The 27,468-nt window shown below is 41.4% G+C and overlaps 1 long non-coding RNA gene across 1 annotated transcript in view; it reads left to right on the top strand.

Moving 5' to 3' along the window:
- Positions 1-27,468, top strand: part of LOC125699267 (uncharacterized) — an 80,430-nt gene that overhangs the window by 13,344 nt on the left and 39,618 nt on the right. The gene's annotated exons all lie outside the window — the stretch shown is intronic.

The raw sequence follows: 27,468 nt of genomic DNA, 5'->3' as shown, positions 1-27,468 counted from the left end.
AGCGCTGCTGCTCTTGGCAGTGACCTGCTGCCAATAATATCAAAGATGTTTTCTCCCACTTCCAACCCACTGAGAGCAAACTCCAGCTGAATAGGGTCAGAGTACACACTTGTTTCTTATGCAGTATAATTTCCTCCTATACCTAAGAATAGATATGCTGAGTGCAGAATGCAACACTTGTATTACATATTGTTCCTGACTCATCTCTGGGGCAATTTGTTCAAAGCAAATTGGGCTGATTACAGTATGGGTCTATGCGTCAAAATCTCATTGTAGTGTGATCACGGGATGTACTCTGGGATTTTAAAAATGAGATGTGGCACAATCCTATAAGTACAGAAGAATGACTTGTGTTTTATGCTGTTATAAGCTGCAAAGATGAGATGAGAACAGGAGGAGAACCCTTTGCAGTGCAGAGCATAATGTTGGTGACATCTGCAGACTGCTCAGGACCTCTTCCCAGGTGCCACTTAGTAATAGGTTTGGCAGAGGAGGAAGTATTACCTCAGTGTTATTTCTTAAGGAGAGGTGTTCTGTTGTGGTTGCCAGAGTTTGGGGATGTGGTCATTGCAACCATCGATGAAAATTTGGTTTGTGGGCAAGCAGATGGCTGAGGTGTTTCAAGGGCTCAGTTGAGGTTGGTGGTGGGGCAGCTCCTCAGGTCTGAAAGGCAGATCCAGGGTCAGAATTGCAGCCTCCCTCTACTGTCTTCTCTGCCTTAAAGGCAGGGTGTAAGGATTTCTCTCTCTGACAGCTAATTAAATTTATTTCAGTATGTATGTTGTATTCTGTGGAAAAAATAATCATCTTATCCAATGCCTGGGAAGAGCTGTTGCTGTTTAAAAAAATACTAAATAATTAACCTTTAGTCCTTAGAAGTTTCCAAATTGCTTTAGTGTCTCAAATTTCAACAGAGGGCAGTGTGACATTGCTATATGCATCTCCGGAGCATTTTCTGTTGTGATGATTTATGTGAAGACTCTTCCACTCAGTGTCCTCATTAAGCTTATTACAGGAGTAATAGCATTGCTGAAAGCACAGGGAAGATGTAAAACAGAAGAGATTTTTACAATGGCTAGATGTGATAAAGGCAGGATAAACTGGAGAACATTTTAAGGTAATGGATGGAGTCAATTACAGCAGCATCCCAGGATGCAGGATAGCAAAAAGGGTTCTGCGGAGAGCCGCGGGGAGAGGTTATTGTTATGGATCAGCTCCCAGCCAGGGCATATTTCAGCAAGTTTGTTTGGTGTGCAGCCCTCAGCCAGCAGCATTCAGGCTATAGATCCTCGTTACATCGAGCTCTGTGCTATCCCATTAGCTGGCTGCCCCAAATGGCTGTGCTCTCTGGAGCAACAAGGAGAACTCTGTCAGGACTGGTTGATTTAAGCAGTCCCTCAAAAGGCTGCTGCATGTTCCCTGTCAGCATCACCTGCAACGCTGTTTCAGGCTGCTCTCAGAGCTAGTGACTTACCAATGTCCATAACCAATGCCTGGGAAGTAGCATTCAGCAGCACACGCTTGGGAAGGGCTTTCTGGGTCACTGAGTTCAGTCTCCTGCTATCACAGAAAACCGTATCATATAATCCCCTTCAGAAATTTATCACACTTCATTTTAGAGCAGACACTGCCTTGCTCCAGGGGTGAACCAGCTTAGAGGACTCTAAAATACAGAAACCCATCCTCCTTTGGTGATCACCCGCTGCGTGCTCTGCCTAGCAGAGCCCAGGTGAGGAGTCCCTACCCTAATATACCTCGTGGAGAGAGTAACTGTTTCAGCTGTTACATGAAACAAAACCAAACAATAAATCTTCTATTGGGATTTTTCTTTTGCATAAGAAAAATAAGTATTTGTGTATACCCTGTAGGAACGCCATGTTTTATACTCTGCCTGCTAGCTCTACAGCAGCAGTTAATTAACAAACAATTCCCAGAGCTGTGTTGACATTAATCATTGTTGCTGGTGCACAAACAGAGATGTTCTGGCATTGAAAAGGTGCGTTAGTAGTTGAAGTTCTTGCTGTTGCTAAACAAAGCAGCAGCATTAATTTAAGTCCAGTTTAAAACTTAAAGAAAGAACTGACATTTCTAAATGGGAATGAGCAAAGCATCATGAAGAAGAGGGCCTGCAAGAAAGAGAACTGTGAGCATAGAAATAAGAATATACAGATGTTACTTTGGTAACAGCAAACAGAGTACTAATGTAAGGCACAGCCATTAGTACCTCTCCTTTGTGGTCTCACTGCTCCTCTGGCAGTGGGATCATCCATGAGCTTGGTGGAAGCGGTGGGTCCTCAGAACAGGGGATGATGTGCACGTGTCCTTTTCTGTCTGTGAGCTCTTTGCAGTACAGAAATGCTTTAAGTCAAATTCTTGCATGTCTTATTGGTTAGAGTGGCAGCAGAGACCTGTGGGCCAAAATCTGGCCTATTGTCATTTTGCTTTCCATGTCCTGTGATTTCTGTTTGAATAAACTTACAGCACGTAATGCAATTGTGGTATGGCAGGGGAGGGGAAATGAAGCATTAAGCATAAAAATAAAGAAATGGTGTCCTTATCCTTTAAACTTTGTTCTTCAGAGAACAGAATTGCATGGGGTATGTGTGTCTTTGTGAAGCCCTGCAAGAGAGTTGGGAAAGCATTTCTGACCACTTTCATAGGCACAGGCTTGTAAAGCAGGGCTGGAGCTGAAAAAGGGAAATCAGATCAGAGGGCTAGGAAAATATGTGAATAGGAAAAATGGGGGGAAAAAATATTTCAAAAGACTGTTTTATGATAGCTGAAAGTGAAGATGAGTGTTTAACTGCCATTATTTGAAATTAAACCTGTATTTACCCTACGAAATGACTGAAATGGTTTTTAAGGAAAATACGCTCTGTACAGCATGGATCCAGCTTTCTACCATTGAAATTCATTGCACAGTGGAATGATGTATGCACTTACATTAGTTCTGCTCACTAACGGCCTTCTCCCTGGCAGCTGTTCTGTACATTTACGAGTAACCCAGAAATCACAGTAATTATAGATGTGAATGCACATACATTTTCCCCTTCTGAATTACAGCACTGCTTCATAAGGGTATGTCTTCAAAATGTCCCAGCGCTATTTGGTTGATTAATCCTTGCACTGCTCATTGCTGTAGAAGAACGAAGCTTCTGCTTCCTTTTACAGTCCTAGTTTTGTCATCCTGCAGCATCCTGGGTAAGCGCTTGTTCTTGAGATAGAGGGTGAAGGCTTTTGTTCTGTAGATCCCTGATTTCAAGTTGTTCTGATCATATTTACAGGAAGATAACCCAAGACTGCATCACCACTCACATTCAGGCTTCTGGAAGGATCCCCAGATCCTGGCTGTAGCTGAAAATCTGCTTTGTGACCTATGGGAGGAAAGATAACAGATTGCAGGCAGTGGTATTCATGTTTTAGACTTCCCTGCTGTTTCTCAGCATGGCTGTGAAGCGGCAAAGTTTACCCAACATGCCTGAACTGCATTTGTGGATGTTTTTCCTGCTCACCATGCACTCCATAAAAGCAGGTTGTGTTTCCCTGTTGGCTGTGCAGCAGCTCAGGAGAGGGCAGTGCGGCTCTAGGGCTGCGGCTGCTCGGGAGCAGTGCAAGGCTGTGCCTTCTCTCCTCCATCCATCACCAGCCTCATGACAATGTCAAACTGTAGCATTTCATAAATGTGAACAAAATACAGTTTAACAATCTGATTTCACCCCAACTCCAAACTGCTTGCAGACATTTTTAGTTGACAGAATGCCTGTTGAATCAAAATCCACTCTGCAGTTTGATTTCATAATTTTTTCCCCTCCAGCTGAGGGGCAGGGGTCCCCTTACCATAAGCAGCCTTCTAAATGATTGTGCTGAATGACAGATGAATTGTATCATGGTGTTGTACTATGTGATGATGAGGCAATTTATTATACCTGAATACCTGATGCTCAGCATTGGTATTATAATGTGATGTCGTGGGCATATGCAGTTCCTATGCTTTATGCAGTAGCTGACAGTATGAACAAAGCACCTTCTGAAGGTATTATAAAAGCAGTGTCTACTTGCATGTTGAGTAGAAGGAGGACAAGCTATTATTAAATTATTGTAGTGAAGAACACTTCTTTTCACCCTTAGGCTAGTATTAAGGTATTCTCAAGGTCAATTGTAAGAGAATATAGAGAAAGACAAGAAACATAGGTGCTGTCAGTTGTATTTTCTGTTTTCGTTTAGCAGTAGCCTTAAATTTAGAATTATTTATAGCCATGATGTATTGCTTTCTGACCCTGATTTCTCTAGTTTATCCAGCCAGTTACTCTGCTCAAAATGAAGCCACAAGTTCTTCTTTGAATCACTTCCTTTTTGTATATATTGGGCAACAGGAAACACTCCAACTTTACCTGGCTTCCAATTTCCATCAGTTTTTCTGCACTGTGTGTATGCAATCTTTTCAGTCCCTGCAGAATCCTGTACTCTGAGGTTGTGATCACTGCTGCTGGGCTATTTGTCATACAGTGATTTCCAGAGACGTATTTAAAAAAAAAATCTGAATTGATGTTTTAAGTAAACATGTAGTAGCAAAGGAATTTGCGCTTTAAAGGCAGAATTGCACCTCTTGTTGAGGATGGGAGCAGCTGTGAGCTTCATTACCAGTGGCTCATGGGACACTGGGAGCCAAAGCGGTGGAGCTCATCTCCAAGCATCACTGACAGCCAAGTAACTTTTAAGCATTCTAATGTTAAATGTTGCTTTTATGCGTGAGGCCGTTTCTGCTGCTGGTGGAAAGAAAAATAAAATGCTGGAGAATTCCAATGAGCCTTCTTAAAAGTGAGGAGCCTATTTTTAATCTATTTCAGAATGCCTAAAAAAGAGATAAGTCAGCTATTCTCCTATTCACTGTTCACAAAAGCATTACTTTTTCACCTTTCGTGTGTCCTTGAGTAATTCAGTTAACCATTGTTTGCCTCAGTTTCCCATTTGTGAAGCATTTAGAGATAAGAATACTTGGCTACTTCCCATGGGTTACAGGGCACAATGTACAGCAATTAGCTACTATGTCAGCCCTGCTGAAGTCAAGGCAGAATCAACTCTGATTCGATACTATCAAGATAATCTACGAGATTAGAGAGTTTTATGTATGTTATTCTTCTGAGAGGCTTCAGAAATGAAAACTCATTGCGCACTTATAGGATATTTTGGGGTTTTTCTGTCAGCTGATTATTGGTAGGCATCACAAGCTACTTTTATTTTACTAAAACAAACAGGAGAGTTTGCTGATACGTAGATGAGCGCCTGTGTAACTATGAAAGTATGGAAGTTTGTGAGGAAGCCACATGAAATTAAGCCTTGAGAAGAAGTTCCACGTACCTTGCCCTGCGCCCTGGGAGTTAAGTTTTAGGTGTCGGAAAGATTACAAACCTTCCAGTGAATGGATGGGAATTTTGGTCAAAGTAAACGTGGTGTTCTCTACATTTTTCCTGAATAATTCAATTTTCTTCTGATTTTTTTTTTTTTTTTTTTTCTGCTGTGGATTTCAAATGTTTCACAGTCATTTTGGATGTGAAATTTCAGTCAGGGTAGCTCCCTGTCTGTCAGCGTGTTATGGCTGCATGGGGCAGTTCAGGAGGCTGATGTGCACCAGCTCTTTGTCTGTTTTCTTACCCAGTAGAGCGCTCTGTCATATGCTGAGCTTGAGGTGCAAACTGGAGCTGCATCCACTTTGAAGTGAAGCATGTCTCCATATGCTTTCTTGAAAATTAATGGGTTTTAGCAAAGTAGTGAACACATACTTAATTGGTACTTGTTATTAAGTTCCTCTTTATTTGCATAAAAGTGCTATCAGAATGTATCACTGTGATGCATTTTCCTGTCTCAGCCTTGTAACTCAGTGTTCACCTCTGAGCAGATGATGCTTTGTTGCAAAAGCTTTTTCCTGTGCTCTGTTCTACAGAGCTTCATTCCTACTCACATTTCCATGCCAAACAGCTCAATAAGAACCAACCAGGGAATTTGACAAATGCTGGGAATGATTCTGTTTTCCTTTACTGCCAGTGGAGCACTCATTCTGTGTTCAGGATGTCAAACGACATGTGCAGGCAATAGGTTTGCCTCACTAGCACTTGGTAGGGGGAAGAAAAAACATGCCTGGTCTCTGTGGTTAAAGCAGGCAAGTAGATGTCTCAAATGCTATTTTGCAAAATTTGTTAGAATTTCCTAAAATAGCAATAATAATTTATTTCTGCCTTATTTGCAAGCCTTTCTCCATTCATTTCCTAGCCTAATTTTAAGGCAACATGCTTAATTTTGTGTAGCAAATGGTTATCACAGGTACACTAATCTCACCTCTCTTATTCTAGGGCAGTTTAACGTAGAAGACTTCTGAAATGAATGCCATCAGGAAGAATATTATTTGCTGTTCAAGGCCTGATTTTACAACATAGTATTCATGTAGGTTCAGCAGGATAGCAAGGGGAGTAAGGTATCACTTTAGATCTTCCCATTTCTGGCTTGGATTATAGGCCTAAAAGCTGGAAAAGAGATGGTAACTGGTGTTGCATAACGTGATGGGAAGGGAAGTGGGTTTGGAGGATCAAGTCTGTCCCTCCTCATCAGCTATGGCTTCTTGTGAGAACTGCGTCTCCTCCAGGGGGTGGTGTAAATGAATGCTGAGTTTCTCATTGGATTGGAAAACATTTTTCTACAGGGTCCCTCCTGAGACAGCCTGCATGCACATTGCCTGTGTAACTGGACTGATTAAACACTTTTGTCTTAAACAATTAAGTGTTGCTATAAGACTAAAACAATCTAAAAATGCTTGTAGTTCATTCATTTTCTTGCTCTCATTCTATCTGTCATCTGGTAAGCTAGACTGGGGAGCTTTTTCATGTACTTGTTTTGATCAGCTATCTGGAAGAAGCCTGTATGTAGTATTGATGTAGAAGTGATATAGTAAGTTGCATAAAGTTTCCCCTATTGCATTTTAGGAAGCAAATAAATATTCCGGAGAGTGGAGGTTATGAGTCCCAGTGAAAAACAACACTTTAGCCTAACTGCAGATACAGGCTGGTAAATATACTGTGTTCTGTCAAGGAAGGAGAACTATAAATGCATATTAGCTGAATCCATGCCAAACAGTATGACTGCACTTGAATTGTCTCAGTGATAGAGAAAGCACTACTTCATGTCAACATAAATTTTTAGATTATTGTCATGGTGGGAAAAAAAGAAATTGTTTTAAACCTACTGCTAAGTTATATACCAGAAATACAAAATGCTGATTGTATAAATTTGAAGCCCAGGATAATTTAGAAAGATGAAATGTTCTAGATGTCATGTGGTATCTCTGGCAATTATGTGCATCTTGTTTCTCAGAGAGGTTTATTTAAGTTTATGTTCATTTCTAGAAATGAGAAAGGGAAAGGTGTTACATGGAAATTCAACCTGCCAGAGGGATGCTAACAGGATTGCCAGGGCAATTCAACTTCATTATTTTCTACTGCGACAAGTACAGAACAGAGAATTCAGAAAGTTGGTTTATTGTTTCGTTTACACGGAGGACAAGTGATTGTGGATGCACATGGGGGAGGCTTGCCTGTCTGACAGCAAACAAACAAGTGCCTAGGCAGAGCAGCTGAGGTTAGGTGAGCCTCAGGCTTACATCTGGCCTTCAGCAGCAAGGCCTGAAGATAATCTCAGAGCTGTCCTTAGTTTAATTTGGGGCAAAATACCATGGAAGGGCTTAGGCAGGGCTTGTAATTGCTCAGACCATTAAGGTTGCAGATAGCTGCTGACTGGAGTTCTCCTGCATGACAGTATCTAGGAATTACAGTCTGGGGTGTGATAGCCTTTCATTAACATCAGCACCCAGGATAATGATACAAGTAAAACTATTGTACTTTATTACGTTCTTGCTGTCATTTAATTGCTTGATAATAGCTTTTCATAACAATAGAGGCCTGTGGAAAGTTGGCTGGAGTAATCCCAACTGGTGTATTAACTGTAGTAAAGTTGCCATTAGCCGAGTGGGTTGTTTGGGGAGGTCATTCAGAACAGATGGCTATTATTTAGGGAAAATAGCTGCAGAACTGCATCTCATGAGAGAGGCTGAAATTCTCATATTTAATATGAGCTATATGAAAATGCACAAAAGGGTTCCCAGGCCTGGACACACAAAGGAAACGCTGTGCTGTTGGAATGCAGTGCAGCCATTGTGTGCAGTAGGTGCTGAGAGGTGGAGCCTGGTTCTTGTTTTCTTCTCAATATGATCATATATTGTCTTCTAATGACCTTAACCAGCAGCTATGTATTTCTGGTTTGTTTCGCAAGCTGGCTTTGCATGCATGGAAACAAGCTTCACAGAGTGTAGGCGGACTACTACTTTTGAATAATAATATTAATCGATATTAATAATACATAATCCTTACATGCAAATGTGTGCTTACATATGCAAACATGGAGGTTCAAACATGGTGATGCAAACGTTAGAACATTGGTGTTTGTTAACTTTTGATGTTGAGGAACTCAAGTGGGATTTTCTTGTTATGAAAGAGCTTGTGTCTCATTTGATCACTCTGGGATGCAGTTTTAAAAAAATTAATTAGTTGTAGCGGAGTGGACTAGGAATTTTATTTGCATGAGCATTGGACAAGCTGTTTTGTAATTTAGTTATAATTTCTAGTGTGAAGATGGGTACACAGGAGGACAAGTGTAACCATCATTTTGTTACTGGGAGGTGAGGCAGAGAAAAAATGTTTTCCAGAGAGACATTTCATACAAATTGAAGCTGTAGCTGCCTGTCTCGTTACTGTTCCATTTGTAACTCCCATCTTCCACTTAGAAATTTTGATGAATAAAAGCAAGCCGAAGTCCTGCGAAAGACTGTATTGAGCTACAAATAAATTTCTGAAGATCCCTTCCCACCCATGCATATTAGAAATACACACAAGCCCAGCTTCCTAAATAATTCTACAATCCTCCCTGAAGAGGTCCTGTAACCTCCCAAAGAAGGGATGTAGTCTTTCAGATTGCTGCTCACCAGAGGCTGCTTGGGTTTTGGGCAGGGCTGCAGGGCTGCGGGTCCCTTGGGGCAGTTCTTCCATGCTTGTGGAGTGCTGGGATGTTGATGCAGAATGAAAGATTAAGACTGACTTTCTGAAAAAAGGCACTGTTCAGTGCTGCTGCCCGGTGGGTCTACAAACATCCTGTGGCCCTTCACACAAGGGACAAAGAGGGACAAAGTATCTTTAAAAGTTGTGCCACAGTTTCTAGCTGACCTTGCTTTTCAAGCATCTTCATTCATTCTCAGTTCTACGCTATTACCAGTAACTTTACAGTGAGACACCTCTTGTTTTAGGTTTAAAAATACGGATTAAGTGCCTAATTATAAGTGTTTGTGTAATCCAGTCTTGGAGTACAGTGGACCTGTGATCTGCTGGGCTGAGCACTGTTATTCTACAGAACCCTTTCACGAAAACGTGGAAAAAGTATCATTAGTGCATAAAATGTAATGAAAGTTTGTAGCTTGCTTGCATGTACTCTACAACAACTGACTGTAGCATGCTGGTTTTCCTGAGCTCTTGCATTCACTGGTTTGGGGCATTTTGAAATGACTGCCATTTAATTTTAATTTTAGTTTTATTTATTTTTACAAAAGGATCTGGGTCCTTCACATGGGAAACAAAGTTTAGTTTAATCTCACCTGAGGTGTGTCCTTCAAACCTCCAAATGTAACACATTTCTTTGGGAGCTGGATGCATCAAACTTAAAAGATTCTGTTTCATTGATATATCAGTACCCGGAGGGAGTAGCAATAGGATGATACGTGCATTTCACAATTAGTTGTATAACCCCCAACAATCAGTGTGTTGTTTTACAGTGGTGTATTTCTTCTGGATGAGAAGTGTGGTGCTGTTGAAGAGCAGGCTAGTCGTGGGCTGTCTGTGGTGCATCAGCTGTGGTTCACACAGCCATACATAGGGACTCCTTCAGAAAGCACTGATATTAATGGAGGTCAAATTTGGGATCACAGTTTCTTCTGTGAGAAGGGATAGAAATTCTTAGAGGAGACATTTGGTGAGCACAGAACTCCTCTTTTGGTTGGCCTGGCAGAACTTTCAGGTGCCTCCTGGGGATGCAGGTCTCTCGGAGGGAGGTGAGTTCAAACTACCAGAACTTGGCAGGATTTGGGCAGGATGAGCCCATAAGCTTAGCTTTGTTGCCTGTTTCCAATCCAAAAACTGAACTCAATCTCGTTTGTGGTTTTGTGCATAATACGATGCCTTTAATCAAATTCTGCTCTAATGGTGGAGAATGTTAATATTTAAAAGCTATTTCATATAATTAAAAGTGGAGAAGAATGTATTATTTTACAATTATTCAGACTGTTGTTGATTTTTGGAACCTTTGTCAAGATATGTCAGTAGTAAACATGAATGCTCTCATTTTAACCCAGCAGTAAGGTATCATTACGTTTACAAAACCAGAACTGCACTGAGTGAAGTCCTGCTTTAATTGTACTCCAGAGTTGGCTATTTAACCTTCCTTCCCACATCTTGTCATTTTCTGCATTATGAAGCTCAAGTGAATTGCCTCAGGAAAAAGGAAATAAGTACTAAAATGACATCAATTTTTTGGAAAAAAAAAAATTAAAAATTAAAAGGTTAACAAAATAGCAGCACAGTGAGAGCTGGATTTGTCAGTTACGCTGACAGATGGTGAATGCTATGTTTGTGGTGTGGTGTGACACTGTGAAAGGTGTGTTTGGTGAACCTAGCACTGGCTACTTTGTGTGCCAGCTTTGTTCAGAGTGATACAGAAGCACTACCTGGTAACAGGATTTGGATGCTCTGCATTTAGATGTAGCTTAATATATTATGAAACAGGAATTTCTGTTGTTTTGCTGTAGTGTTTTCAGTCTTTGGACATCAGAGTTGTTTATGCACTCTTCTAGCTGGCGTTTTCTTTCTCTGCTGTGGCTTTCTGAGCCAGCTCCAGCTTACCAGTGCAGCTATGGGGCCTTTTAGGAACTTGGGGATTGTGACAAAAGCTGCTTACGTAGCTGGATGGATATTGCAGCAGGCAAGCCACAGAATGGCTCCAGCTTTTAGGCTCCAGCAATACCTGAGCTTCGAGACTGACTTAAAACTGGCTGATGTGTTCAGCCTTGGCTGTGGGTTGCACTAATCCTGCATGACCCAGTGAAAAGAAGATGCAGATTTTTTGGGGGAATGGATGCAAGTTTCTGAAAATTACTCTGCTTGTGTAAGGGGAGCATGAAAGTTTATCCATATCTCAATGTGTTAATTCTAAATATTTGATTATGATACAAGGCCATTCTTAGGCCTCTTCTATCATTTTAAAAAAAAGCATATTTATGATTAAATAACAGACAAGAAAGCAAATGATGTCCTGCCTGCTTGCCTTTTTCTCCTTGCCATTTCTTATACTTAGTGTAAAGACTAGAAAGCAGCTTTGGAGAATGCTTTTAAGAGCCATCTTTAAATCACATGGAGGTTTCCAGAGCATTTTAAAATCTAAATTAAGTGTGATGGCAACACAACCTGGAAATCGTTTCTTAGAAGTGAAAAGAAACAAAGAGTGAAGAGTATGTGTTGTACACCAGAGGGGAATTGGTATAGATAAAAATGGATCTGTGATGACTTTAAGTACACAGTGCTTTCATGTGTGCTTGTGAGCAACCAGATGCCCATGAGCAGCAGTCAGTGCAGCTTGACCCAGCAGCATGATGGCACCAGTATGAAATTCTCTGCAACGGGTCCCCAAATTTATGGTTTGCAGCCACTGCCTACCATGTTTATCTCACAGATCGTGCATCTTGCTTGCATGCTTGCTCTGTTCCTTACTGAAATTTCACAAGAGGAATTCTTTCTTTCTTTAGCCTCCAGATAGCAGCAGAATACCTGCTGTCGATAGGTTACTACTTGATTTCCACTCTCCCAAATTTATCACGCTATTAATTCCCCTTCATAATATTAAAAATGTTAATTCAGTGTTTGCTAAGTCTCCTGTTTCCCAGTGAGAATAAGACCAAGCTGTTTAATCTTTCCACACAGCCCACTGCAATTTTTGAGAATTGTTATCATTTTGATTACTCTGTAATGCACCTCCCAGAACAATTATAAACTCTGTAAACTGAAGCTGCAGCAAGCTGTTTGTTGGAGATTCGGGCCCTTGTGAGGATGCCTGTGTAAACTTGTCTTCAGATTTGTGCTTTCTAGCCAGCTTGTGGGTTAGGTGTGCAGTTGTTTTGCAAGGCACTGAACTTCTGAGGCCCTTGCATATGGATCATTTCAGGAGGGGGAGGGGGGGGAAGGGATAGGGAAGAAAAAGCAGCTTGGACAAAGCTGGAAGGGACAGTGTGGTACTCTAAGGGAATTTAGCTGTGATCATGTAAAGTGAAGGAGTCCAGCAAAGAGTCCTGGGCAACACCTTTGAAAATTAAAGTTATGCATGACAGGAGGAAAATGAAAATGGTAAGCGTGAGAAGGACTCCTGTGGGATGCAGCCTTCTGGATGACCAGCTCTGCAGAGGTTATGCAGATGTACACTTAGGGCTCAACTTCTCTTGTTTTGTACTAGCTGTGCTCACAAACACCGAGGTGGATTAGAAGCAATGATGATTTCATATCACTGATGGCTACCCTGTGTGCTGGCAAATGGGAATTCTGAGTAAATGGCTGCCTGCCAAGTGAAGCTGGGCACTTTCTTCTTCTTTAACTGATATTGCAACATCTGAAATAATTTCCTAAATCTGTCCAAGATTCTTGTATATTATGTGAGGTTTCCCCCACTTCTACAGATTGCATCTTTTTAATTTGTCGCTATTGGAGCTAAGGTGCACATTGTCATGACCAGACAGGGGGCATTCAGTTGTTGCTAAAATGGTTCCTTGTCTTCCTATGTATGTCTAGGAGAGAGTGCAGTGGGAGATCATCCTCTTCCACTGAGGAGGAAGCTGCTGGGTACAGGATCCGAGCTTTCACACTTCCTCCTGCTGCCAGTCTTTGCTTTCACAAGTTTGGTGAGCACATTACATGAACATGGTGGTGTACATTAATTCTCTTTATTTGGGTTCTGAGTGGGAATTGCTCCAGTAAAATCAAAATGTAGGAGAAACAACTTGTAACTATTTAACAGAGGATGGCAACAGGACAAAAATAGCGACTGTTTTTACTGTAGAAGCAGTACTACATTTGTCTGGCTATGGTGTAGTTTTTGATATGAATAGGTATGTGGGTGACTTGAAAAATTACATCAGATGCTTAGTGTGCCATGAGGTAAAGCATATATGTTGCTACCCACGGTGACTTATTTCAAGTGTCTAATATTTGGTGCAGTATGCCGGTGGGTTACAGGAGGAAATGCTAAGTGAGGAGCTCTTATTGCTCCTCTCAGGCTTTGCAATTACAAAGAATAAAAAATTTACCAGAGTCTAAGCTCTTAGATAGTTATAAACATGGGGAGAATTAAGGGACAGGAAAGTTATAGAAGCGCAGCTAAACCACTATAATTAAGGCTGAATTGCCTTTTATTTTACAGCATCCGTGAAGCAGAATTTTTGAAATAAATGAAGTGAAAAAGCTCAAATACTGTATCGGACTTCAATTTGGTTATAACTATACACACAGATAACGTGGATTTAAGTTTACTATCTTCAGTCCTTGTGTTCTGCCTGGTGCTGGCTGGACGCCTGTGCTCAGTTACTGCTGAGCCGTGGGGCTGGGCAGCGCAGGGCTCTGCAGCACTTGCTGCATTGGCAGAAGGCTCATCAGCCTCCAGTGTGCGTTAAAAATCCCACATGTTGCAGAACAGCCTCTGACTTTGTTCACGTTCACTTCTTGGAAAAAGATTTTTTGTCCTTGTAACTAATTTGTTCAGTACTTCATGTCCCAGTAGCCTTGCAGCCTGTCTTCTCTGGGAGCTGAGCCTTCGTAGGACTCCTGTCCCTCCAGCCCACATCTCTTGGTTGGGCTCCTGCTGACTGCTTTGGAAGCCACTGGCTGTTTCCACTGAAGTTGACAGAGCTGTAGGGGCTTCAGGGATATCAAGTCCCCACAAGTTTGGTGAAAATACTTGGCTAGAGGAAAAAAAAAAGTCCATGAAAGCTTCTAGAGGGGAAAGCTGGGCAGAACTCAATCCGTGCTCCTGCTGCAGGGTGGCAGCCAGGCCCAGCCAGAGAGTGTGTTATCAGCAAGGCGAGCGGGGGACGTGGGAAGAAACTGAAAGCATAGAGAGCAGGTTAGCGAATATAGGACACGGGTCTTGCTGTTTGTAAGCTTGTTTGGATCAGCAGGTTTGTAATGGGAATGAATTCCAATGTGTGAATTTCAAAGGCACCCCCTCAGCTTAGGGAGAGAGGCTTTCTGTTAGAAGAGAAAATGTGCCATACAGAAGTAGTCTGAAGTCTTAGAAAGTGTATAATATATAAGGGAAGCAAGTGTTCTTTGTGTAGGGAATTCTCAAGCTGATGGCGACAAACAGGTGATATTCACATGTAGACTGCAGTAATTTAATTATTGCTGTATTCTGCATTATTTTCTGCTATATTTCTGCTATATTATTTCTGACAAGATGAACTAGATTAGTGGTATTGCTTAGCCCCACATTTCCTAAACGATAACTAGGTTCCTTTGAAACAGTAAGAGTGACTTAAAAATCTCAAATACATTAACTTGGGATTAACTTGGGATGCCCTTATGAATTATGTCTTGAGTTATAAAGCCACAAAGTTTGGAAGCAGCTCTCAATACTGTTCATATTGACAGTGAACTGGTTTCATGGGGAAGGGAGCAAGGCCACTTTTGATCTCTTCTGTAAGTCCTAACCAAACTGAATGTTGATTTCATCGCAGTCAAGAGAGTGAGAGAATGTGGTTTTTGTGTTGAAAGGAAACAGCAGTGAACCTTCTTCCTCTTTCTAAATTCCTTTTCATGTGTGCTTTACTGACTATTTGTAACCATCTGCTACAGTGCTGTGCACTCTGAGCTTGTTTAACATTTAAGATTTTCTGTTAGTTCTCTGGCTGTGGGGAAGAGCTGGAGGAAGAGGCATCCCCTAGAACTGACCAAGAAATCATACCGAGGATTGAAAACTTCGCTGGACATTTAATTTCTTAAATATTTTTCACTGCAAAATTTCGTTAAGGTTAAAGCAATTTAAAGTAGTCTATAAATACGGAAATAGTATGAGCGTTTACACAGATGAGCACTGCTTTTACCTTCACTTGGTTTTGTGTGGAACATAGCATTAAACTCCAAAAAGAGCTAGCTGTAGGTGTGTTTGATGCCTAAGTAGGATAATTCTGAGTTATGACTTGCGTTAAAAAGTAAAAAAAAAAAATCCTTTTCAGGTGTAAGACAAGAAGGAATGGGGAGAGATGTGCTTATTATATTCAAGAACCGTGATGCATAAGCATCAATGATTCCATTTGTTTTATATATCTGCTTGTCACTTTAATGGTTTATTATCAGAGATCCAGTCAAAATTGGTGATAAAAAGAACGTAGTTTTATACTTTGATTCAAAGTCTGCAGCAGATATGCCAGCAGAAAGGATAAATAAAGCATGGAGAATATGCTGTTAATAAGGGAAATACAAGTAGTTTTGAGTGTATCTCACGTACCTTTTCTTTATTTTGATTTTGAGCAGAGTGCTGAATGCACTTAAATTATTAAGTCAAAGTGAGTAGTACCTGGAACATTGGATGAAATATTACCTTCCAAAGCAAGCTTGGGTTTGTTCTCATAAATCTATTCTTAAAAAACATTTTCAGGAAAAAAATAGTAGTTCTGGTCCTTTCTCCTTTTGTGTTGTGCAGAAGAAACGCCCTACTTATAAACAAGAGCCTCCTTGCTATTCACTGCAATTCGCAGTTCCGAAGGAGGGAGTGTTCTGGACGGTTATGTAGCTTCAGGGCTGTGTGTTACTTTGTCTTTCAATGGCTGAACAAAATGTATAGGTGAGGGAAATGTGGTATGGCTAAATATAGTTCAGTTCTATTACTCTTTCTGATGGCAAAAAGCTTTGGCTGGCCGAGCAATTGGCTGATTAAAGGTCAGCCGGTGCTGGGTCAGTCAATTAAACTGTCTTGTGCCCTTTTGGACCAATCGCTTCATCTGAATGTAGGCACGTACAGGAGAGCCTCAATTAAGTGTTTAACAGTAGAATTGCTGTGTGTACAACTGGATTCAGTGCCTCAGGTTTTCTTTGTTGACACCTTTTTTTCTCATGGCAGGAAGAGAAAGAGATGCAGTGACTTTGCAACAGTGCACGTGCCATTTTGAGTACCTTGGACGTGGTAGGCTTGAGATGGCATCTTTGTGCTTGGTCAGCTCTGTGATCACATCTCCATTCCTTCTGTACGTCTGTTATGAAGTAGTTTCTCTTTTTTATCAGCTGTACACTGCTATGATGATGGAATTTTTTTGAGGCAGATCTCAAAAAAAAAAAAAAAATCCCAACAACCAACCCATAAGAAATAAACACGTGGAGACACACACACACACAACCAAACCAACAATAAAAACCCTCTAGTACACACGCTTAAAAACTTCAGTGACAGAAGTATTTGTGGAAGCCAGGCCACCTTTTTATACCTTTTTGCCTGGGAGACTAGGTGTGTCTGGATCATGTTAACTTGTCATGGACATCGTTGCTACTTCTCACCCGCGGCATTAAAGCTAACTGCCTCTTACTGAAGTTTTGTAGGACAGATCGATTTGGAGACCGTGGTAGAGAGAAAAAACTATCTTGGTCTGTTTCACTTAGTACCATAACACAAACATGATGAGAAAATCCATTGCAAGGAAGAATCCATATTTGTTTTAGGCACAAGCCTGTTCTTACCCATCGATCAGCAGATCCAGGTGCTGCTGGGGGTCTGTGTGTATAATCTCAAAATCTGCAGTGCAGTGTTCTGTGCTGCTCGGGCCAGCTGAGCCTGGCAGGCAGGTGCTGCCTGATTCTGTGCCCCAGAAATGCCTAGGGACAGCCAGCTGGGTGGGAGAGCAGTGGTAAAGCTCAGGGTGAGCTGGGGAGGGAGTGCGGCCAGGAGGTGATTAGCAGGCCAGGCAGGTGTGGCTGGTGTGTGGTGCTGCGGGCTGGAGGAACTGCTGGCCCTGCTGGTGGGAGGAACGGAGGCCTCGGCGCTATTGATTTCAGTTGCTTCTGGGAATACTTTGTGCTTATGTGACTAATGGCTGCCTGAAGTCTCTAGGCAAAAGAAAAAATGTTTAATATAATCAGAGGAAAAGCTAGATTTTCTTTTCTGAAGGCAAGCGCATGGATGGACCTCCTGATCTTTCCAGAAAAAAATGAGTAACGACTGGCACAAAATCCTGACAGGCATCTGTGGGGAAAGAAAGGAGAACAAAAGGGCAGAGGGAGCAATTCTATGGTCTCAGAAGGGAGGAGGAACTGAACCAGGCAGCCCCGTACCACAGCAGGTAGAAGCACTGGGAGGCCTTTTAGTTGCTCTTTGGAACATGTCTTTGTGTTCCGGTGTTCAGTCTTGAGCTGGCAAGTTTGTCACACAACCCCAGGGGAGCCTTTGCCATTAAGCTGGGCTTCCTGTGCCACCTCCAGACTGTGATTTGTGTAATCCTCCCGTGGCCCAAGCTGGCTGCAGAGAAGGCTGTCCTGGTGCTGCTGTGCTGCTGGGCCTCATGCAGGAGCGACGCCTGCCTCTGTTTAGTTCTCTGCCTGCAGTCTTGCTCTGGAGAGTTCTGAGATGTGCCTGAGTGGGACCTGAGGAGACCAAATTGCACCTGGCTGGATCAAGACTGAATATCTCAAAGCATACATGTAAGTGAATTGCCTTTGAGATATCTAAGACATTTTGGACTGGCTACATGTGCTCTGTAAATGCACTGTCTGCTGGTCATGGCTTAGGGCATGTATGTGAGAGCTGAAGCATGCAGGTGTAATTCATATTGCAGCTCTTTGCTTAAGTACCTGTTCAGACACCCCAGACAGCTTATGAGCACTCATTTTTAGTACCATTCTCTGGATGCCTGAGATTTACAGTTCGCTTGTTATGGAATATATGCTAATGTGGCAAAGAGACTGCTTCCACAGAAACACATTACTCTCTAATTTAGAGTGCTGCTCTATGGAAGCATCCATTTGAACAGGATTTGTTGGCACATGGTGACCTTCCATTGCCCCTGGTCTGGATGTTCCTGATGTGTCTTATGCCTTCATGGTCTTCAGAACAAGTGCAGTAAGGACATTCAATTTCTGTGCAGGCAGATTTCTCAGATTGTTATAATGGAGTAAAAAGCTGAGTGTTGGGTTTAAAAGCAGTGCTAGGATACTATTCTGTGCTTGTTATGTCATGTAAGACTTTTCATTGGAGCATTAGTCTGGTGCAGAATGCTGATGTAAGTGAAGGAACGTAAACAAAATCATGCTTGTGTTACAAATATCCAAACTGCTGGGACAGGGTTGCAAAAAGAAAAAAAAAAGCTGGAATAGGGGGAAATGCAAAGTTAAAAGACTGTATTGGGAACAAAAATAAGTTTGTGTTTTAAGTGCATTTCATCACTTTACTGTGCCCAGTGGATGGGATATAAAGAGCAGAGTGTGCGCTCTGAAGCAAGTAGTTGCTCATCCTTTGCTGCTTTCCTGAATGTCTCACAACCTATTCCCTCCCCTTTGCTCCAAGTGCTGTCCCTATTCCTTGCTCTCTGTGGCTTTTGAAATCTCAAAGGCAGCATGTATGAGTGGAAATGGTATTTCCAGAAGAAGAGAAACCAGCTAGTGCCTGGCAATGTCTGGAGCCCATAATGCTGCATGTGGCCCATAGCCCGTTCTTTGTTCTCTGGATCCACTCCTTTTTCTTGGGTCTTTTTTTGATAAACAGCTGAGTGCACTAGATGGTTACGCTTGAGCGCTTGTTATTTGTGACAATTAGCAGAAGGTTGCATAGTGTGCACATGTTCAGGGGGATCCAGTGCATCCTCCTGCGAAGCCAGAAAGCAGACATATGCCCTTTAAAACCATTGTGCTTCTTAGAGTCAACAAGAGAGCCTAGCTTCAGCTTTATTAATACAAGGCTGCTGTTGCTATGGCTGGAAACCCCTCGTGCAAAAATGGGGACCCTGAGGAGCAATGCTGGATCCTCTGCTTGTGAATAAGGCAAATAAGAATTCCTTGGTAAGAATGGGACTTACTTTCACAGTATGCAGGGGCCTGTTCATTTTGCATCTCTAGTTTCCCAGTTATGTTTTTATTATCTGACTGGGTTTTGCAACTGAAATAACCATGGGCTTGTGAATACTTGCCCTCACTTTCAGTTCAGTCTGTTGAAAGCATTATAATCTCGAGAACATTTAAGAAAAAAGAAACTAGAGATCCATGTGTATAAAAAAAACCTTCCTGTAATGCCAAGGAAGTGTGCAAATGTCAGGCAGAGAGGACCTTCTGTTACACTGAGCAGGGGGAAGATGCATTAGTGAATTAGGATGTTTCTGTCCCTTGGAAGGCAAATAGCTCACTCAGCCTTCTGCTCTAAGAATGGCAAGACACTGAGCTGTATGGCTGAGTGCAGAGCAGCTGTTGAGCTGTTTAACCGGGTGGTCTTTTGGTGCTTCAACCAGTAATTTTTTTTTCCTTCAGTTAATCATCTGTAATAGATGGACGAGGGGAGAACTTGTTTTTATTTATATTTGTTTCTGCTATTGAAATTATTCTTGGATTTAAATTTTAAGAAAGTCTGCCTTTTTCTTAGTATTCACCTCTATTTTAGAGAATTTTCTTGCGTCTGAAAATTATGTTGCTTTGTGGAAGTAGAAATGACAAATAATTCTGGCTGCCTCTGCAGACTGTTCTGACTTGTGAACAAACAATGACTGAACAAGGAGGTTTTGCCTAATGCCATTCCAACGCTCTCTAGCCAGCACAGCCTGCTTTGCAGGCACAGGAGCAATCTGGTGTTTTACTCTGATGCAGACCTCTGTAATGTCTGCGGATCAAATACTCATTATTCAGGCGGGGGAAATATGACATCTCAATTAGGCAGGGAGTTGTTCATGGTTGTGTGTATGCTGTATGGAGGTAATGTATTAGGCAGGCTAGGGGAATTTTTTTAATACATTCTCATTTCTATAGTCCATTTTGAACATGAATGTACATGGCGATTTTTTTCTTTCTTGGTTAATGTTTTTTTAATGATCCTTGGTATGACTGTCAGATACATGCAGTTCTGCCCTTGGTACTTTGGTTCTGTATGTGCCCCTGTAGGATCAAGGATTTACAGAAGCTGATGGGAGTCTTGGCTATATAAAGAATACAGGATTAAGCTACAGAATACTCAGTTTACCATGTTAATTTAAGAGTGAAAACTCTTACTGAAGAAGGATGAAATAAGGTTTTATGAGCTCTGAATGAAATTAGCAGTATTCTGTCTGTCCGTGAATCTGTTATTCTTTCTTCCTTTCTTTTTACCTGCATGAATGTGACATTTTTAATTTGTGGTCTTGTAAAGTAATTTCTATGTATTTTATTAAACTACGAAACAGTAAGTGCAATAGAGACAGCTGGCATCTCCTTAGCAGGGATTCTTCAGAGATGCATTACTTTTCTGTATGTTCTAACCTCTACTTTCTCTTCTTTACGTTCTCTTTGCTGATGTTCCGCTTTAATAGGACTCATCACTTTAGTTTGAGAACGTCAGAGTTTGTAAATAAGAATTCTCTAAGTGAGGTGGTGGAGTCACTGTCCCTGGAGGTGTTCAGGAAATAAACATTAGATTGTTGTACAGAGGGATGTGGTTTACTAGGAAATGGTGGTGATAGGTGGATGGTTGGACTGGATGATCTTTAGAGGTCTTTTCCAATTTTGGTGATTCTGTGAGTTTGTTCTAAGTATATTTGCTTTCTTCTTGACTCCTGATTATTTTTTTTTTTTCCCCGAATACTCTTTCAATATTAAAAATCTTTTAACTATGCTTGAAAGAAGATGATGACTTGTAATTTTTTGATTGCTGAGTCAGTGTTTTTCCCATCTGTTTTGGGGAAAATAAGGATGAAGCCCAGCGGTGCCTTGGCTGGGTCACCAGAGCAGAGCCAGGTGAAATACATCAGCTAGCTGATCACTGGGGAGTGAGGATGCAGTGCCAGACCATGTACAGATATGGCTCCAATTTTGGTGCCCTAGATTTATGCCCACAGTTAAAAGATTTATGCCCGCAGGTCTGATCTGTGGATAGTAGGGCTACTTCAAATGTTTACAGAATCACAGAATGCCCAGAGTTAGAAGGGACCTCAAGGGTCATGAATCTCCAACCCCCCTGCCACATGCAGGGCCACCAACCTCCGCATTTAATGCTGCCCAGGGCTCCATCCAACCTGGCCTTTAACACCTCCAGGAACGGGGGCATCCACAACCTCTCTGGGCAGCCTGTTCCAGCACCTCACAACTCTCACAGTAAGGAACTTCCCCCTGCCATCCTACCTAAATCTTCCCTCCCTCAACTTACAACCATTTCCCCTTGTCCTGCTGTTATCTACCCTTTGAAAGATTGATTCCCCTTCTTTTGTAGGATCCCTTTAGGTATTGAAAGGCTGCAATGAGGTCACACCACAGCCTTCTTTTCTCCAGGCTGAACAAGCCCAGCTCCCTCAGCCTGTCTTCCCAGGACAGGTGCTCCAGTCCCCTCATCATCTTCATGGCTCTCCTCTGGACCCTCTCCAACAGCTCACTGTCTTTCTTGTACTGGGGGCTCCAGACCTGGGCACAGTACTGCAGATGGGGCCTCACAAGAGCAGAGTTGAGGGGGACAATCACCTCCCTGTCCCTGCTGGCCTCTCCTCTTCTGATGAAGCCCAGGATACCATTTGCTTTTTGAGCTGTAAGAGCACGCTGCTGGCTCATGTTAAGCTTTTCATCTATCAAGACCCCCAGGTCCTTCTCTGCGGGGTTGCTCTCAAGGACTGCTCCTTCCAGTCTGCCATTGATGCCTGGGATTCCTCCAACCCCAGTGCAAAACGTTGCACTTTACTATGTTGAACCTCATTAGGTTCAACCGGGCCCACATTTCAAGCCTGTTGAGGTCCCTCTGAAAGGCATCCCTTTAGTTTTGGAATAGCTTGATGAGCTGAGGGTGCAGTTGATCACAGACAAAAATTTGGGCTGTTAATTGACAACTACAAAACTTAGGTTTCCAAGGTCAGATATCACCTATGAAACCCAGGGCTTCAACTTATAAGGAGGAATGTGTTTTTTTTTTTTTTTTTTTTTTTTTTTAATAAAATAAAAATAAATCCTAACAGTGGTAGCCATAAGACTCTCCTCATTTAAATAGAGAAGGACGGTGTGATGTGTCTCTATATAAACATTGACTTTCTACATGTTCTATTTATGAAAATAAAGGCAGCCAGTGTTTGTGTGCAGTCAAATAGCAGATTCAGGGCATCGGTGATACCAATGATCACACAACAGCTAGTGTTGGTGAAATGTGTCACATTCATATGACTGCTAGGAGTATTGCTGTAGTAAAGAGTAGCCCACAGCCTGCATAGGGATGGGGAGTTAACATAGCCAGCTTATCCTTTCAGTATATTAGCAGCTCATGTGAAGCAGTGTCAAAACTCAGTCCCAGAGTGTAATCTGTTCAGTGTTTGCTTCTTTCAGGGTTACAGGAAACATTCTGTCCCAAAGGAATGCTGTGTATAATAACTGGTGAGAAATGCTGGATGAGATGTTTGGTTTGTGTTTGATAAGAGATTAGATACATTTGGCATAAAATATGGTGGTAGCTAATTTTCCAGTGAACGTACCCATAAATTGTCGAGGATAATTTATCAGCTGAGCAGACTGGTGTTTTTGGTGGCATTGAGATCTTATGGAGTCACAAGATTTAACAAACACTACTGGCTGTTGACCGATAGCTTTTACAAAGGAATCAAAATGAACCATTGCTGTAGCTATGAGATACTGTGCCTTTCCATAGAAATGTTGCAGGTTTCATGAAATCACTGGAGCGCAACCTTCCTCCCTTCAACCCAGCCTCCAAAATGTGGTTTACGTAATAGATTCTTCATGTCAGTAGAAAGTTTGACAAAAGCTGCATGAGAAGATGTGTAATGATTAAAAACAGTGTGGAAACCTTGTATCACTATGTGCACCTTGAGATTGTTGCAATGCAGTTCTTTCTGTCTGGATATCTCTATGACATGTTCCCAAAAGAATATGAAACAATCGATCTGAATTGCATCTGGATTATGGTGTTTGGTTTTATTTTTGTAGGAAATCTGGTCTGTAACATAGAACAAAATATTTTCACCACATTTTGAATTATTATACCTTTGCCAGCATTAAATGCAGCAGTGGTATCTTTTTTTTTTTTCCTTTTTCTTTGCTCTGTAGTTGAGATTTTTAGATAAATAATTTGGGGTATGTTGAAAAAATAGTCACTGTGTAAAACATTGATTTAATTTAAACAACACCATCAACAAAATTGCATGTTAAGAGAAAATATGTTGTCTGTTACACTGTTTAGGAAGCTCTTGTTTAGTTAAACATATATTTACTTATAGTTTATACAAGAGGATTTCTCTAATGGCTGTTTTGGTGTTGTTGCACTGTTACCTACATGCCGTAGAAAGGAAGTGCTGTGAGTGTATTATGAAGTTGCCTGAACAAACTGCCTTGAGTGATGTCAGTTATTTACCTTCCGAGGGAACTGTTGTGTTATTAGGGACTGAGAGAATGCAGACTGGAGGTGGAAGAGTGCAAATATGCATATTTCAGGTGGGACCAACAGAAAGTGACCTTTTATTTAAAAGTGGATGGCTTAATTAGGCAAGGAACAACAGTTTTTAACTTATACATTATTTCAAACAATGACTACACTTTTTAAATTCAGAAGATACCTCTTTGGTGCTAGTTTTTGAGCTGGAGGTTACACAGGTTAACGCACAACACTGTTGGAGGTTATGGGACTCCTACCAGTCCTAACCCCTCTAAGCTCTGTCTGCAAGTGCTGTGTGTCCACAGGCAGTCTAAATAGTTATGAATTGTTCTTAAGAAATGCTTACAGTGCATTTTCTATTTCACATGCACATCTTTGTAGAATGATGATGTAAATAAATATTACTAATTAGCTACGAGGGCTGAACATTTCTTGTGATGGGCAATTGAGAGTGCTGCTTATTTAGTTCATCATCATTAAGTTGGAGAAAAAAATACTTATCCTTGAATAATAAATTGGTTTGCTGCATCTGTGAAATTGAATTAACGCTATAGTTTTATTGACTGTAAAGTAAATCCTTGTTTGAGATGCTTCCTTAAATTTGAGTGAGAATGTATCTAGATTTAAGTTAAGGTTTAAGAGAATGAATCTGTATTGGCCGGAAGGGTGGATAGTTAGTGAAATGGAACAAGACGAATTCTTAGTTAATGGGAGATGAATTCTCTGTCCTACAAACTGCAGGTCAAATTCTGCCTTCTGCTAAAGATTTCTGATGAATTATTATGGTTTTGTGGTATAAACACCATAGCTATTTTTTTCCTAGCTCTCCTGAAAGTTTGTATTAGAATGCTAGCTTCTCTTGAGTACCTAGGTACTTCCTGCAGGGTTGATAATGGTAAGTTATTGATGCATTTTGACAGCGTTTCAAACAAGTTGTTTCTGTGAAAGAGAAGTATATAAAATTTAGCCTTCTAGAAGTTAACGTGTAATTTGTCATTATAGCAACAGTAAGGCAAGACTTCAATGTTTCTCATTTTTCTGAGCAGTAAAACACGCTTTTTTATCTCTGTGAGACACTTCCTGCTTGTGGCGCAGAAGAGGAAAGTTCAGTTGCTGGAAGTTGCTGAGCGCTTGGAGCTTGCAGAGCTGAGGGTGTGCAGGTGTGTGCTGGGAGCGGGCGAGTGGTGGCTGTGCCTCTCCTGGGTTCTTCTCCAAAGGAAAATTGTTGGAGATGAGGTTGATTGCAGTCTCCTGATCTGCTCTGTTTCATTTTTCACTTGGCTGCCCAACTGACCCAAGTTATCTGACTTCCGTGTTCTTTCTTGGCTCATTCTGAATGCACTTTGCTGCTCAGAAGATTTCAACAGTAATTATGTCAACAAAAAGTATTACATTCTGCAGTAAAGCCAAATGCTACATTGCCTGGATATTCCTGATTTTAATTTTCTAGGGCATGTATTTGACTCAGAATTAAATATAACAGGAATCCTGTGTGCAAGCAAAAATACTGTATGCACTGAGTATTTCAAAACCAAGCCTGGGATATATATATATATATTTTTTCCTCATCCATTTTTTTTTAGTGCAAGCTATTAAACATTCCATCTTACAGGACAAGGCTCTTTGATATAAGGTTAATATGAAAGCTTTTCTAATATTAACCCCAATATTGTTTTCTTCACTTTCTACAACATTTGTGAAAACTGCTTGCAGTGATGTTCACCAGAGTAATCTTGGTACTGTAAGCCCAATAAAAGTCACTTGTTTTATCCACCCTGCACAGCAATTAGCACCCATTTTATTTTTCATTTTATAAGTACAAAAATTTAAGCAACATCTATATTTAAGCATATGGAGTATTTCCAGCTGACAGTGCAGAAGTATGTGTTTTAAATGAATACTTAACAACAAATGAACCTGATGTTGTCAGTGGTGTCCGGTGGACTCTGAAGGGTGATGGCCAGCAGGGAAAGCAAAGTGATTATTCCCCTCTATTCTGCTCTTGTGAGGAGTACTGTGTCCAAGCCGTGGGGTCCCAGTGCAGGAGAGACGTGGAGCTGTTGTAGTGGGCCCATAGAAGGGCCATGAAAAAGGTGAAAGGGCTGTGGCACCTCTCTTATGAGAAGTTAAGAGGGTTGAGCTTGTGTAGCTTGGAGAAGAGCAGGCTTGGGAAGATCTCATTGCAGCCTTTCAGTATTTGAAGGAATTTTGCTTGGTCTGATAGTGACAGGACAAGGCAGAATGGCTTTAAAGTAGAGGAGGGGAGATTTAGGATAGATGTTACGAAGAAATTTTTTAATCATAGGCAGGGAGCAGGCTGCCCAGAGAGGTTGTGGATGCCTCATCTCTGGAGGCATTCCAGGGCAGGTTGGGTGGCATCCTGGGCAGCCTGATGTGGAGGTTAGCAGTCCTGCCCATGGTGGGAGGGTTGGAGCTGGTTCATCTTTAAGGTTCCTTCCAACGTATGGTAAAGGAAACAGTGAAGGTAACAGAAAAACTGTTTTAGTTGAAGAAGAGGAATAAGAAAAAATGAGACTTGGAGTCAAAGTGGGAAATGTGTATTTGAGAATGTCAGTGGAAATAAATGTTTTGAGAATGTCTGTGCAGTGTAAGCATTTCTGATGAGTAGCCATGAGGGTGAATGGGGAACAACTGAGTATACATGGTTGCCAGAAGAATGAAATACAATTAGTTAAGGAGTGTTTAAAAAAAAAAAAAAGAGAAAACAAAAAGGAGAGAACCTTATGGGAAGAAGAAAACAGAAATTATGGAGAGATGGGGAAGATAAAGTAGGAAAGAGGAAATAACAAGAGTGAGCAACAAGGAATGTTCAAGAAGGAAGAAATAATGAGCAGACTTGTGAATCACAATGGTGAAGAAGGAAATAAGAATTTTTAAAATCACACATACATCTTTACCTTTCTGCTATTGCAGGTGAATGAAGCAAACTATCATATTAGTGGAATGGCATCTTAAAGCTTAAATCAGGATTTATGCTGGTGAAACCCCTGGCTTCTGGGTCAGGTCTTATCAGCCTGTCTGTGTGGTCCAGGGCTGTAGCAGCCATTGTTAGTATGAGGATAAGGAGAGGGTGGAGAATGAGCCCATCATCCCTGCAACCACTTTGTCAGACTGGTGAACATCAGTAATAATTTACAGATATGATACGATATTTTCTCCAATGTTGGCTGGCCACAGCTGTTGTAGAAACATTTATCCATGTTTTTATTGTATTTGTGCTTGCTGTTTAGTTCCTATCTGCAAGCATACCTGAAGCAACTTTTCTCCTAGCAGCCAGAAATAGATAGAAAATGCAAATGAAGCTAAATGATGTTGTACCAATCTCCTTACATAGTCTAATTCTCTGAAATTGTCTGCCTCCATTTTTTACTGAGCTGCCTTCTTGGGTTTTTAGCAGGTTTTCCAGCAGTTCTGCTCTCTCTGTGCTGCAATAAAGGAGGTTTGAGAGCAGGGCAGATCTGAACTGTGCTACCTCATGGGTCTGAGGAACAGAGGAGGGAGGAGAGCTAGCATACAGATATGCAATAATCCTGGCACTAACAGATGCGCAGGGAATTGTGTGCTCCTGAAACTTAATAACAGTGATGCCAGTGACGTTTTTTGGCATAAGAAAAGACCCACTGAAGCCTGGAGTGACAATGGCTGCTGAACGTTCCTTTTACGACTTAAGCTTTTGCAATCCTGTGCAGCAGACAGAAGGAGAAAAAGAGAACTTAAACAGTTCAAATGCTGACAGTTGGCATTGCT

Source organism: Lagopus muta, chromosome 12 (assembly GCF_023343835.1).
Source record: "Lagopus muta isolate bLagMut1 chromosome 12, bLagMut1 primary, whole genome shotgun sequence".
In the NCBI taxonomy this organism is placed as follows: Eukaryota; Metazoa; Chordata; class Aves; order Galliformes; family Phasianidae; genus Lagopus; species Lagopus muta.
This window is presented reverse-complemented; position numbering and strand designations above follow the sequence as displayed.